Source organism: Diadema antillarum, unplaced genomic scaffold (assembly GCF_040938485.1).
Source record: "Diadema antillarum isolate AM-2024a unplaced genomic scaffold, OU_Dant_1.0 seq00000980_RagTag, whole genome shotgun sequence".
Lineage (NCBI taxonomy): Eukaryota > Metazoa > Echinodermata > Echinoidea > Diadematoida > Diadematidae > Diadema > Diadema antillarum.
In genome coordinates, this window is record NW_027271820.1 from 758,493 (window position 1) to 773,351 (window position 14,859).

At 36.4% G+C, this 14,859-nt stretch overlaps 1 protein-coding gene across 1 annotated transcript in view; it reads right to left on the minus strand.

Moving 5' to 3' along the window:
- LOC139742101 (peroxidasin homolog) overlaps positions 1–14,859 on the minus strand; it is a 105,166-nt gene that overhangs the window by 68,099 nt on the left and 22,208 nt on the right. The window lies entirely within an intron of this gene.

A 14,859-nucleotide genomic window follows, 5' to 3' on the forward strand; every position in this document is an offset into this window, starting at 1 on the left:
CAATGGGAGTGATAATATTCATACATCTTTCCTGGCAGCAGGAAGTGGTTCCAACTGAAATGGACTCATTCAGCCGGGAGGCAGGATGTTTTCTCAGACAGATTAACTGACAGGCAATGTCATCATCAAAACATTACACCTCAGCTGCACGCAATGACATTCTAGCACACACACGACCGGAACAAATCAAAGAAGCAAAGGACAGGTGTATAGGTCAATTCTGGCCTGTCAGTAACCAGGGGATTCCTGTTACTGATACACATCTTTGTCCCAGTTTTTGTTAAAGGTCCTGTTTACCTTTGGGAGCAGTGATTTAAAAAAATGTTGAAGATATCACATTTGATTCATACGTATAGATCAGGTGTATCACAAAACATCCTATACCATGTAAAATTTTCACAATAAATCTTAAAACATAAGGAGATATCACTGTTTTTCTCAATAAACCCTAACTGTTGTTTACGGTTTAATCTGGAAACATTTTTATTATAACTACAGTGTATTGTTCACATTTTGTATAACATTACTTAACATCTATCATACTGATTCGAATTTTTACATTGGTTGCTTCTATCCCTAATTCACATTTTAAAACTATTTTGAAGCACAAATGCTGGGTGTACTGTAAAAGTGGAAATTTTCGCGGTGTTGAAATTTGCGCGAATTTCGCGCAACCAGAAACTAGCGCGAAAATAAAAGCACGCGAATATTTTTGCTTGCCATATGTTCCTGTACTTGGTGTCTTGATTTCTCGGAATTAAAAACATGCGAAACTCTTCTCACCCAGCCAAGCGTGAAAAATTAGTCGCGCCAAAATATCCACTTTTACAGTAATCATGCCTTTAAACATGTTTCTGAATTCTGGTAGAGTTCCTCCCCCCCCCCCCCCCCCCCATCAAACTTTGCTTGACACAAATGGGTGCGTTCTTTGTTGTGTGAGGAGTTTGACCATAAAGACATGTACAGTATGTGGAGGTGAGGCTTATCTTGACCTTGCATCTACTTCCATGACAAACCACATGCTCTCTAGAGGGCTTTTTACACTTGCAAATTTTTGCTTAAGGGCTTTTTACACTTGTATTTCTTAACCCCGTACTTTCTCTGACCCAGGACTATCGTTAGTCCCGTACCAATTTTTCCAGCTTTTTACACTCGCCAATAAGTCCCGTACTAAGCTTTTGTCCGGGGCTAAGGAGAAAATTGACCTTTTTACACTCGTATTTCTTAGTCCGGTACTTTCCAAACCACATACATATTCATGCATTGTACACGTACACGCACGCACCGGCAGAATTTGATTATCTCGTTTCTGATCGGTCAGTGGGGGTCGGACTTCATCTCCGTCGCTTAGCCCCGGATTATTTTTTCGTTCTGTTTACACTCGTTTGCTTGGCACCGCAATTGCAGTGCTAACCCTGCTATTTTGCAGGGCCAGATAGTACGCGACTATCAGTGGGGCTAGCCCACTTTGGCAAAAACGAGTGTTTACAAACAGAAAGTGGGCTAAGGAAAGTCCAGTACCAACAGTGGGGCTAAGGCCCCCCCCCCCCCCCCCCCCTTAGCCCCACTGTTGGTACAGGACTAAGCAAAAATTTGCAAGTGTAAAAAGCCCTTTAGTATGGTACTATGTGTATGGTGTGTGCATATAATGTAGCCGTACCCTGGGATAAATACGTCTCAAAGAGCTGTGAGCTTGATTGACAGATACAGAATTCAAGACACAGCTGTAGTGTGAAAAGTTACTTTCGATTTGCGGATATTAGAAAGCATTTGAATCGGGGGGATAGCTGCAGACATGATTTGAAACAAATTTCACAAATGGGCTATCATACTTGAGAGATTTTTTGTTGTTGTTGCTGTTGTCTATGAACAGTCTGAGAACTTCAGATAATCTTGAGTAAGGTAATGTGAAAATCTGCTGTTTCTAGGAAAATATGAAATAAAAGACATTCTATGCAAAAAATAAATAACAAAAGCAATAACATTCATATGGAGAATGCTTGTATTCCCATTCACATGCACCTAGACTGGTTATTAGGTAGCTAGTTTTGTTTCATAGCACTCAGATGTCACTTTTTGTCTGATACTCCATCATCTCACTCATAGAGTTAAACTTCATGGAGAAATTAGCACATACCAATTATACAACAAAAAAGTATGCTTCAAGAACTGCAATGCACGAACAGAGTTTCTCTAAATTGAACAGAAATGGCTTTTACTAGCTTTTTATAGATCACCAAAATGACATGTTACAAGGTTCAACAATAATATTGACATTGAGCTGAACTTTGAACACAGACATTAGGACACTATCTGGAATGTTATTGTCTTTCAGAAGTTGTTTTAAATGTTATTCAAACAACTGAAACAATAACAACAGTAAACTCTGATAAGCAGAGTAAAGTGATACTGTCAAACACTAGCTGTGGCAGTCAGGTGTAAAGTTCAATTGATATATAGGCTGATCACTCAATGTAAACACATGTTATATTAATAGGGAGTGGTATTTAAACTTGCCTGAATCTGGACTGTTTGTCACATCCATGTGGGTTTAATAATAGATTTCTTTGAGTTACACTTGGTAAGGCAGTGTGGAATAATTGGAAAGTGGATAAAGATTGTGAGAAAGAATCAAATATCTTCCACATACTCCTGGCATATGGAGCGTATTCACTTTCAACTCTATACATTGTCCATATTTATGGTTTAAAGGTAGCAAAAATTTCTACAGACGACAACACAATGAAATAACTAACTGGAAGGAAAGAGGTAGGCTTATACAGTATGTATCTTACTGTATAATTTGGGGGACTGGACTTGAGAAAGAAGAAAGTGAACTACTTACTGAAGCTCACTGATGGGGTGTGAGTATTCAAAGAATGATCTTTCCCAAGGGAAAATAAACAATACATAAGAGTAAAAATGCTAATAAAAAAGGAGATTGAAGATAACAAGGGCAAATTTGTACAAAACTAACAGAGAAGTTGAATAATTTGATTATTGCCAGCTCATGTACAATGACTTTCAGTGGATACTTCAAAAATACTTCAAAATAAATATCTTCATCATCTTATGTCTGTTTTCAGTCTGCATAAACAATACTGACAGAGTAAATTATTTGACATATAAACACCATGTTGGGGATGTCTTATGACCAAGTGAGAACAAACACATCAGTGTGAAACAAAGAGAGAACAGATTGTAAGACATCAGTCTGGGTGAGATGTTGACAATGACTCCACCTCAATCCAGCCAGGCTACCATGACATTGACCTCCATTGGGATCCAGACTCTCTGTCTCAAGTCATGAGATAAAAAACATCATTATTCCATTGCCTTCCCTCACTAGGAGGTCATGACCTGCCCTAATGACCCTCTTTCCACAGGTCTGCTATTGACCTGCATCGCCCACCTATCACTCCCGTTCTACATTGTACCTCTCTTTCTGTCCACTGCTTGAACTTGGCTCACTGGGTTAGACATAAGATGTGGTATTTCATAGGTCAGTGTGTAGAAAATACCCCTCAGTCTTCTTGGCATTGCATTATCAAAGGGTGTGTACAATTGTGGTTGAGGTGAGGATTTAGCTTTTAACGTTTTGCGAGATATATTCAGAAACCACTCTCTGAGATTTCAAAGAGCATGCGATTCTAAGGGGTATAAAAAGTTTATTTGATGAAAATCGGTTTTGAAATGGCTGACATATCCAAAAACAAGGTGAAACAAGGAGATCCTAATAAAAGGCGTGGCCTGTCGCCTTTTGTTATTATCACTTTTTTTTTTGGATATCTCAGCCATTTGAAAACCAATTTTCATCAAATATATGTTGAATCCTTCTTTAAAATTACGTGTTCTTTCATATTTCAGAAGAGTTTTCTCCTTATCTCACTTATTAATGTTATAAACCTGAATCCCCACCTCAACCAGTACTGTACAGTCCCTTTAACCCATTGAGGACAGACTGATTTTGCTACAACACACATTTCCCAAGACACCTGCCCGAGTACACCAGGGTGCTACATAACACTTGTGACTAGTCCTCAATGGGTTAATGCTTCTTTCCCTATGATAACATGGACACTACACCATACATACCTTAGTTCCAAAAGCATTATTAATGCTTTTTCCCCTATGATAACATGGACACTACACTATACATATTACTTCCAAAAGTCCTGGACCTACTACATAGTATACAGTTCACAGAGTATGTGAATATCCACGTTTGAATGTGTCTCAGAAACATGGATCTATCATTCCATGTCTTATGTTTGGTTATTCTGTATTAAACATTTGATATTTTCAGTGCAACAGCTTCTGTAACTCTCTCTCTGATTTTTCTATAAAACAAATAAACCTTTTGCTATAAACTATTACCAAAATGGTTCATTATTTCTTAAATATGATTTTATTCATGTTTTTTGTTCATTGGAAACAAATCAAATTTGTAGTAAATCCAGTCATCCACATACTTTCACTTTTTAAAGCCTTAATTCAGTTTATTCATTGACAATATTTTCACAGCTTCATTTTGTAACAATATCAGCATTAAGGACAATGATGCTCAGATAATTCAAGCAAAAATCATTGTGAAAATGTCTTTAAAGTACTCAAGACTTGCCTGGTAATGCTGTAAACCAAAGCAATAACCACAGACAAAGTCTTTTCTGACACTTGACCCCTCTGGCTGTATGCCTCCAGGCCTAAATCAAATGTATCCTGTTATTTTCCTGGGCTGCTCTCTCAACAAGACGCAAAGATGTCACAGGCACTTTCAGCTTCTGAAAGAAGCCAATTCCCCTCTAATGCTTCTTTTCCGACAAAAACCGTTCTTGTGTTTCTGGAAATATAATGGCGCAACTGCAATGAAGGGATTGAAGTAATGATGAAGGGAAGGAAAGCCCGCTTCCTGGCTACAAGACAGACCCAGATACAGGGTTTCAGAGAAAGGGCATCTCAACAACAGGCCGCTGCCACCACCACTTTGATGCAGGAGACCCTTGTACGGTCTACAGTACCACATCAAACACACACGTACACAACACAACACACACACACAAAAACACACACACACACACACACACACACACACACAATAAGGTATTCTCACAGGACTCATTGTCTGGCACAGGTTTCCATGGTAACATTCCAGTAGTGATGATACCATGATAACATAGAGAAGGGAAAATTTTCACTTTCAAATACCATTCAAGCTATCTCAAGGAAATATTTAAAAAAAACAAATCAAAGTTTGATAATCAAACTTCACAATGTCACTGCCTCAACTGATTTGATACAAGCTCATATCGACAGATAAGATTTCACAGAATTTTTTCCCCTTCCCCTTTATGCAATCACTAATATTAAGTCAACCTTGTTATGAAGTCTGAGCATGTACTTATCAAAATGCAAGCTTACACCTGTCATTAAATCACAAATACTTTTGTGCACATACAAACTCATCATAGTTCTCCAAATATAATATTTACAAATCAAATACTGTAAGCTTTTGATGTACTAAAAAAAAAGAGAAATAACTGAAAATGAGATGTCTTTAATCAAAGCTCTAATCCCTTTTTATGAGCATTTTTTAAAAATGAAATAGATCTTGAGAGCTTTATCAAGCCTTTGCCTAGCATAAGAGAGATGTTACTTGACAAAGTTCATCAAATAATTGCAATCAACAATGAAACAGTTTCACCAAGAAGAGAATACTGATGATTGGGAGCCAAAAAAAAGTGACAAACACAACTGAGATAAAACACACAGTGCCAGAGATTCACCTTGGTAAGTGTGCCAAGATTCCAACAATGTCATATTAGCTCTGAGCTTAAAAATAGGTTGAAACTCCTGACTTGTTAGAAATCACCATGGAAACAAGATCAGGATTGAGTTTCAACATCATCACAATATACAACTTCCAAATTGATGAAAAACTTGCATCAAGTGTTGTTGTTTTTTATTGCAACTGACTGACAATGATGTACGGCAATTTGTCAATCAGTTGCAACAACAACAACAAATCACTTCCATACATCAAAAGGAAAGAAAACCTGTTCTTTTGCATTATTCATAAAAAGCCCAATGGTTAGTAAAACAATACACAACATTCTTTTCATGAAATAGCTTTGCATTTTACATGTTTTGTATGCAACATTAGCACTTTATAGAATGCAAATTCTGCTAAAGCTTTACAATTTGAATACAGTCACTATTCTCCAGCATTATACTTTAGTTGGCAGGTAAAAGAATACTATCCAGATGGATTACAGAAATTATATCAAGATCATATTAATCAGTAATGTTGGATACCGCCCATATCCCTTGATCAAATGTTATGACATCAAAAACATACCCTGGATAACTAGATCAAGGGCACTAATGGGCAGAGGGGAACAAACTTTCTTGGCAACAAACTCGATCTCACTCAAAGTTGTACATTTAGCCAGAACAACAGTCTGCATCATTACAGTACGCAAACAAGACATACAGTTGCGAAGTTAGAAGTCGATGGTCACATCCATTCATAGTTACGCTCCTGGATGACTGTCTAAGTTAATGTGTCTCTGTAATAATCACAAATATTGATGGCACAAAAACTGACACTACAATTTTGTCATGTATGCCATCCCTGGCTAAAGTATTCATATAAAAGGAAGGATCTGATAAGGGATTAAAACAATTTAAATGAGTATAATAGGTTTGCCGTCGAACATACCTCATATAGCACTATTAAAGGTTGAAATTGATCATAAAACTCCTGCTAGCCCCGCAAAAAAAGTAACAACAACCCACACTCTCAAAACCTTAACTCAAAATGGTAATATAAATGTTTCCATTAATCTAGGTATGATGGTACAGCAAGGATATTATCAATTAAAACTGTGCTGCTTAGAATAGGGTTTGTATAATCTCTGTTGTGACACTCATAATTTACTTGAAAATGAGCTGAAGGTAAGTTGTGTGCCGTGTCAAAAGTTTTATTGACATCATACTTCAAAGTGCTTCAATGAGCTTCTAAAAAGCTTGTCAAAAAGTCTGTGTCTTTCTTAGCTGCACTGCCGAAATGTTTTAGTGCAGTCTCTGTCATATGCCTGAACCTTGTATCTAAAGAATTAGACAGGCATGGTTTGATTGTTGGTTTGTTTGTTTGTTTGTTTGTTTGTTTGTTTGTATGGTCTTTATTTCTATATGATACAGTGTAGTTAGAAGAATTCTAATTATTGTCATTATCACCATTACTATATTTTATCATCATTATCGTCTCTATCATTCCAAGATATATTATTATTATTATTATCATTATTATCATTATTATTATCATTATCATCAAAGGGATAGTACAGTATTTGTGGAGATGAGAAGAGAATTGGGCTTTCAACTTTTTGTAAGATACCAGGAAAACATATATAAAATAGTACAGAGCATACCATTTTAAGATGAATTCAAAGTTTATTTGATGAAAATTGGGTTTGGAATGACTGAAATATCCAAGAACAAAGTAAAACAAAGCAATCGTAATAAAATGTGGGTCCCACACTTTATTGAATCGCTCTGTTTTGGATATCTCAGCCATTTCAAAACCAATTTTCATCAAATAAGCGTTGAATTCCTCATGGAATTACATGCCCTTTCATATTTTATAAGAGGTTTCTCATTATCTCACCAAAAATGTTAGAAACCTGAAATTAGGTCTCAACCAAAACTATACGATCCCTTTAATATTATTATCATCACTATTACTATATTTTTTATCATTGTTGCTGTTATTATTATTGCTGATTACTACTACGACTACTACTACAACTACTATTATTGTTGTTGTAGCTACTGTTGTTGTTGTTATTATTATGATTATTATTATTATCATCATCATCATCATCATCATTAAATTCTAAATTGCTCTTTTCTTCTGTAAATAAAGTGGTTGTCACGTGACAGTGAAAATGTGTGTCCATGGTAGCTCTGGAAGTGTCTGAATGGGATTTTTGCATAAATATCGATCACAGTTCTTTATCCTGAAGGCTCGTTATTCCGAATATTAAGTAAGATTCGTAATTCTGAAGATTTGTGAGTTTGCACTTTCTCTTCAATTTCAAAATAACGAACCTTAATTTTATTTTCAGATTATCAAACCTTCTGAATTAATAAACCTTTGGAATACCAAACATTACCCAAGTATCAATAGAGGCAGGTAAAAGAGACCTTCATCAAAATAAGTTCTCGGGACGAGTAGTTTTCTTTTATATCAAAATTTCTTTATAGCCATATAACAAAATATGAAGATATATAGACAATAATTTGGGGTAGGTTTATTTCATTACAATGAGATTTTTGTTATAACTTTTGTTCGTTATGACAGGAGTACACAACATATTCACCTTTAAGATTAATGGAGTACAACTGGCTGAATAAACACCAGTAATTTCACTGTGTCCATGACAACACAATATTGAATAGCAAGTACTGGTAGCTGTGGGCATTCAAATCACATGTTCACACTCCCTTGGTATGCAATTCCCATAATACATCTACCTCCGGAAAGCTGACTGCATGAACAAATCTTTACCAGGCAAAAACTGTCATGGCTTGCCTCAGGAAAAGGGAAATTAGACTGCTTGATGTTAATGTACAACAGTTTCCTCGTCTACATTCAAAGACAAGAATACTAACGGTTTCTGTCCATGCAATGAACAAAACATGTAAGCATTAGTGACAACGCTTTCTTTGTTCCCATGGCATTACATAAACTTATACAAAGCATTCATATTAATGCATAATCCTAAACAGCTTCGTCATCTTATATCAAATGTCGCTGGGATTTCTTGAGAATCAGTCAACATAGAATATGATCAATCTCCATGAGTTTGCCAACTGTAATGAGCAAACCCAGTCATGCTTTGCATAAAACATCTCAATAGCTATGTTTACCACAAATCAAACCTTGATGGTAAATTGTCATTCAATGGGGCACCTTCACTTTAAAGGGATGGTACAGTATTGGTGGAGATGAGAATTGGGCTTTTAACTTTTTGCGAGATACCAAGAAAACACTTATGATATAGTACAGAGCATACCATTTTAAGAGGAATTCAAAGTTTATTTGATGAAAATTGGGTTTGGAATGACTGAAACATCCAAAAACAAAGTAAAACAGAGCAATCGTAATAAAGTATGGGTCCCACACTTTATTAGAATTGCTCTTTTTTTGATATCTCAGCCATTTCAAAACCAATTTTCATCAAATAAATGTTGAATTCCTCATAGAATTACATGCTCTTTCATATTTCGTAAAAGGTTTCTCATCATCTCACCAAAAAAAAAAAAAAAAAAATGTTAGAAACCTGAAATTAGGTCTCAACCAATACTGTACTATCCCTTTAATCTTGTAAGTTTTGCCTTGTCAGAATGACATTCTCAATCTTACGAGGGTGTTTAAAGTCAAATATTACCAACACTCCACAATCAAGTTTACATTATATCCATTTATTTGCTTAGTCCCTGGGCACCGTCTGACTTGCTAGACAAATAATCACCGAGGCAGTATGTGGGGTGGTGGCAACTCAAAGTGCATGAACACATTTCTTGACATTTTATTCCAAAGTGTTTGCTTTAGACACAGCAGCTAAATATGAGAATAGAAATCTGGGGCAAAAGTGATTGATTCTTGGTGCTCAATAGTGCTATACATTTTGTGCATGAAAGCAATCTACATATGTATCTGCTGTTCCAAAACATCATACTGTACCGTAAAAGTAGAAATTTTCATGGTGCTGAAATTTTTGCGCATTGTGCGCAACCTGAAACTAGCGCGAAAATAAAAACACAAATATTTTTGCTTGTTGTATCTTTCAGTAGTTGATGTCTTGATTCCGCATAATTAAAAACATGCATACTTCTTCTTGCCCAGCCGAGTAAAAAAAAAAAAAAAAAAAAAAAAAAAAAAATTTGTTGTGCGAAAATATCCTCTTTTACAGTATCCCTTGTTCACTCGTAGACTTGGAACAACAGAATATGTGTGCCGCATATTTTCATATTTCATGAGATCTAAATATTTGGTTACTAAGTACACCAATGTAGGTTGGTGTAATATAATGCAGCAGTCAATGTTATGTAAGAGAAGATATGATGACAATGAATGCTAATCGTAAAACTGTGTGTCTTCCTTCTAAATCATTACAAACATAAATACTGGTTCTAATCTAGCCAAAACTGACAACAAAATTGCGAGTGCAGGAAGCATGATATTCGTAGTGATGAGAAAATGCAATATTAAGATGATGAATTACACATTTTCTATCAAAGAGATAGTTGGGGGAAAACAGTAGAAAGTGACTGTAAGCAAAGAAACAATTTTACTTGTCAATTGAAAACCAGGAGACCTTTAAGTTTGAATTTGGCATTTTAAATAATAGACTAATTTCTGATGGAAGTTGAGGGAGAGTTCATCAAAATGCCATTGCCTTTCAAGATTAAAGCATGCTAGTAAGTTCTTTTTATGAAACATCATTTGGCATATTTCGCTCAGATGTCGTATGAAAATAGAGAGCTGAGAGTTTGGGAGCTGTCATGCTTAGTTCCTCCCCTGCCCCTGTGGGTAGCCACTACAGCAGGGATCTGAGTAATTTCTTGAAAGGAGGAAATAGCTGAAAGGTGCGGGCAACGTCTGGCAGGAAAACTGGCAGACTCTACTGATAACTGGATCAAAAACATATTCCAAATCAGCTGGCCACATCCACTAAAGATACAATGGCTAGATGAACACAGTACAAGAAGGGTATTTTTGAAGTCAATAGCATGGAAATACATGGTTTTGATATAAAAGTAAAGCATAGATTTTTTATTTAAGGCTAAGAGTAGACATAATTATTATGATGTTACACTACAGATTAATTGGACATTACGCACTTTGAAAGTACAATACATTACTACTCACATCTACTGAAATATTACAAAAAATAAACAATAAACAATACCAGAGATAAAAAAAAAAACAACAACAACAACAACTTCATGAATCATACACAAATATTTAACAAAGTTACATAAAGAGAGGATAACCTGCACTGGTATTTTATAGTTACTAGTTATTATAAAATGGGTTCAAGAATGTAGCCAATTGGAAGCGCTGAAATGAGTCACGTGTGCTTGTATTAATTTGTCACTAACATCCACGGCCGACGTCACAATGTTTGCACTAGCAGTGTGCACTCAATCAGTTGTTACAAGTGCGTCGCGCACTACTATACGCGCTAGTCAATCCTGTAAACAACTTCTAGTTCGGGCTGCCGGCCGGCCTTTCTTGTGTGCATAACGTAATGTGTGGCGTGCGTATACTCTTCTACGTACAGTACTTGTGCAGGATTTCCGAGTGCGACGTGTGTAAATGTTTGGGACGAACATCTTCGGACATCTTGATCCACAAAGGTACGTGAAAAATGCTGTTAGTTTTCGACCCATTTTATAAAACAAATGATGCACAGGATTTATATCCTGTGCATCATTTGTATATCACTGACTGGCTGGGAAGTATATTGGTTGAGTGTATTATTTTCACTGGTGAGAGTTGCTCAATCCGCAGTGAGAAATCCAGGTCCTGCGACTTCATTTGGCAGGATTTTGCATCCAGCACAAAACTCTCACATCATTCGAAACATACAAATGTGTATTCTGCATCTTGGGAAAGTGGGACTTTTTGATAGCCAAAATCATCTAAATATTCATTAAGCAAGTGCCATTGTACAAAACTTCTTTGCATTAATTGACATCAATTTACCTGCAGGGGCCTGGTTTTGAGGTAACTACATGTATTATATAAGCATATCACTCCACCATCAAATTACATCTAACTTTGTATTCCCTATTGGGTGTTTGGTTTTATCATGACTTTTAAAGTGATAACATTTAATACACAAAACGAAAATTGCATTCACTTTTTCACGCTTTCCAGATATGCAACTGACAACATATTTAATAGGATGGCCATTGGCACAAACATGTGTAAGCAAATTTGATGGTGAGTAAATTGATTCCTAGTGTAACACACCATGCATGCACAGAATGCAAGGATTTTCTATCCACTTAGATGGTAAGCAGTTAAAAGGCTGTCGTGTATTGATTTTGTCTGTTGATTGCTTGACATTTAAGACCTTGCTTTAAGCTCACCATTATTGTAAGTCATTTGTCCAATCAATAGTTGAGTCTCTTTAACTATTTAAAGCAGCAGACAAATGACTTATCCTTATCTTTCAACTGCTGATCAAAAGCCAATCTAATATCAATAGCCTTCTCACCCATCTTGTATTGGCCTACTGTTTGAAAATCCTCAGACCCTGACCCTTGATGAAAACCAACTATACTTCACATCAAATACCTCTGTCTTGATTGAACCCCAGTTCATAGTCAGGTCAAACAGGTAGAACAAAATGTATTATGTAATGGCAGGGTAGTGGATGAAGGACTATGTCCAGTCAATGTTCACAAAGATGACCTCTTGTCACAACGTGATTGATAAGATGGGCCTTTGCCAATCATATGCACCTTGCATGATATAAATCTATTTAACAATTCATACTCAAATTTCTATTTTAAAAAAACTACAAGATTAGCTTTGAGTTTCTGAGAACACATAGTTCACCACTTCTTTATGTAACCTTGGTTTTAGAAATGAAAGTAAATTGTTCAGGTCTTCAACTAGGATTCTTTGTTTGGATGTAGGAAGTTCTTGAGATGACTATCTCCCTGTAAAGAACCAGGGCGCTCTTTAGTTTGGCTCCTTCATTATACAGACCCAGGAAACTCTTGGGGTTGATGCCCACTCCATTCCTGGTCAAAACACGAAAGATCTTGGACTCACTGTCATCTTTCTTGAGAACTAGGAAGCTTTGGATGCCATTCCTCCTTGGTAAGACTGAGAGTTAAGTGGATTAAAATGTACTTTTTTCAAGGAGCTTTGTTTGAAGCTCCTTGCTTTTTTCAAGAGCAGGGACTCTTGGGCTCAACACCCTTGCCAAATAGGTAGCTCTTGGACTCAGGATCCTTACCTAAAGCTCTGGAGCTCAAATCTTTCCTTGTCAAGATGTGGGAATCTCCCATTTTTTACTCAATTCCCTCCTTATTGACACCCAGGAAGGTCTTTGACATAGAGTCCCTCTACTTGACTTATCAAGAAGCTCTAGGGCTCAAATCTTTCTTTGTTAAGACCTGGGAATATCTTTGACTCAATTCCCTCTTAGTCAAGACCTAGGAAGCCCTTGGGCTTAATTTCTTCCCCATCAAGGTCAGTTGAGCTCAATTTCTCTCCTATGGAGACCCTGGAAGCTAGAGGATTCATTTCCTCCTTTCAGGACTCAAGAACATCTTCCCATTCTGTTAAGGCCAGGAAGCTCCTTGGCTCTCTGCATGATGTGTGGTCAGTACCTTCTGGTCAGTACAATGATTTAAAGTCCAAGACATTAAAGCTACAAAGACTGAAAATACTGCAATATGGCTAAAATACTACAAATCTGACATTCCTTAAAAACAAAATGTTTGATAAAAAAATTGTTATGTCCCCTTGTTTAATGAATCCAAACTCTTTTGAGAGTTTTTTAAATCAGAAATACTTTTTTTTTTCATACAACAGGTAACTACAATGTTAAGAAATACTTCAACTAACAAAGCTGAGCTTCGGTCTCTGGCTCTCGGCTTGTCAAAAAAGAAAAATGGAGGGAGGATACATTAGATGAACCCTAGTGGGAAGACTAGTTTAGCAATAATGGGGTCTATGAAAGGTAATTGACCAAAGTAAGTCATGGGAAATTGAGTGCCCACTTAAGGGAGTGTTCTATTGTATCAGGAAGCTGGAGGTAACAAACAACCCCTCAGCTAGTTATTTATAGGATCAAAGGGTATTCCTTCATCTTTGTTCAACTATCAATGCTGGACTCTTACAATGATCTTGGTGCTACTAGGCTCAGAAGTAATTTTCTACTGACAATATACAGCTTACAAATGGTTGGTCACACTGCACACTCCCCAAAATCACCATTTCAAAAGAGCAATTAAATTGAGATTTATCATGTGGAGCAATCAAACTGAAATTTAAGACACTGTCATGGTAATCAAGGCATGATTAGATACAAAATGCAAACCTGATTTGAGTGTTGATAGGAGGGGAGTCCTTTCAAAAAGCTTAAAATCAGGTTAAATTGGGTAGGCCCTACCTAGTGAGCATATGGACTAAGTGGAGGATGATACATCTCTTTGAAAGACCTGTTCCACTTCTTGTTAGTTCCAAGGTATAACTTCCATCACAAAACACACACACTTTATGGGCACCCTTTCACCCACATGCCACCGACATGTATCCAGACATTTTCCATGTCACAAGCATACACTGTACACTAGTCCCATTTTCATTGCATAAAAAAAAAAATCACACATTATTTTGAGTCCTGATCAAGATTGTGACAAAAATTTGTACACATTTACAGTGTGAACCTATACACTTCATGCAGCTTCAGTCGATATCCAGTTCGCAAATAATTTATGTGATTTTTTTAATGATTTTTTTTAAACAAAAGACAAGAAGTTGTACAGTCTGAATGATGACCGAAAAAAATAGAAATAAAATAGAAATTGTATACAAATCCCACATTGCACCACAAGTGTCACAACTTGCTATTTTACCACCTGTGGCATGTGGCAGTATATGTGGACTGGCATATAATCTCAATATGCAGTGTAAACTTAAATATTTTGGCACGATAACTTTTTTGTGCCGAGCAGCTAAAATAACATTTTTGCAGGTCGTAAAATTTGCACTAACCAAAAGTATTGTAGCTTGAAAAAGGCACGAAAATTATAAAATGCACTGTG